Here is a 1287-nt window from a genome sequence, read left to right as displayed (position 1 = left end):
TTGAAAGCAATCATTGAAGAAATTTGCCACTATAAGACAACCTCTCCAGGAAGCATTCCAGAGTAATATTACACATCAAACATAACAATGTACCACAAGCAAAGAAATTAAAGGTCAGAAATTAAAGGTCAAAGCCTAGCTTTCTCAATGGTACAAGTGATAAATGTAGGTGGCAACCTTTACAAAAGAAGACAAACACAAATCCATCATAGTTATTAATTTCTCAATAAATGTGAATGGGGGTAAAGATGGCGGAGCGTGGGTACAGCTTTTCTCTGACAACATTCAGCCCATCTGGTAAACTTGTTCAGATTGAATATGCATTGGTTGCTATAGCTGGATTATTAGCAACTGAGAAGAAACAGAAATCCATTCTGTATGATGAACGAAGTGTACACAAAGTGGAACCAATTACCAAGCACATAGGTTTGGTGTACAGCGGGATGGGCCCAGATTACAGAGTGCTTGTGCATAGAGCTCGAAAACTAACTCAGCAGTACTATCGTGTTTACCAAGAACCCATTCCCACGGCTCAGCAGGTACAGAGAGTAGCTTCTGTGATGCAGGAATATACCCAATCAGGTGGTGTCCGTCCATTTGGAGTTTCTTTACTTATTTGTGGTTGGAATGAGGGACGACCATATTTATTTCAGTCAGACCCATCTGGAGCATACTTTGCCTGGAAAGCCACAGCAATGGGAAAACTACGTAAATGGGAAAGCTTGCCTTGAGAAAATATATAAAGAAGATCTGGAACTTGAAGATGCTATTCATACAGCTATCTTAACCCTAAAGGAAAGCTTTGAAGGGCAAATGACAGAAGATAACATAGAAGTTGGAATCTGCAACGAAGCTGGATTTAGGAGGCTTACTCCAACTCAAGTTAAGGATTACTTGGTTGCCATAGAATAATAATGAAATGACTGAGCAATCTGGAATTTCAGATAATATATCTACTTAAATATGTTTTGTTTTGCAGATTTTTTGCATACTTATTTCTACATGGTTTAAACCAACTGATATTTTTAAAATGACACTTATAAATCATAATAAACCATTAAACCAAAATAAATAAACAAATAAATAAATGTGAATAGCTTGAATTCCCCACTGATGAGACACAGACCAGCTGACTGGATCAAAAGCACAAGCCAACTATATGCTGTCCTCAGGTAACATATCTAACAGCTAAGGACAAAATAGGACTCATATTGAGGGATTATAAATCAATATTTCGGGCAGATGGATATCAAAAAAGCAGGGGTCACAATTTCAAGATACATTGGG

General features: G+C 37.5%; 1 pseudogene; it reads left to right on the top strand.

Moving 5' to 3' along the window:
• The first annotated feature begins 248 nt into the window (after positions 1-248).
• Positions 249-1064, top strand: LOC128572748 (proteasome subunit alpha type-2-like; annotated as a pseudogene).
• Positions 1065-1287: the final 223 nt, after the last annotated feature.

This window comes from Nycticebus coucang, chromosome 20 (assembly GCF_027406575.1).
Source record: "Nycticebus coucang isolate mNycCou1 chromosome 20, mNycCou1.pri, whole genome shotgun sequence".
Classification (NCBI taxonomy): domain Eukaryota; kingdom Metazoa; phylum Chordata; class Mammalia; order Primates; family Lorisidae; genus Nycticebus; species Nycticebus coucang.
This window is presented reverse-complemented; position numbering and strand designations above follow the sequence as displayed.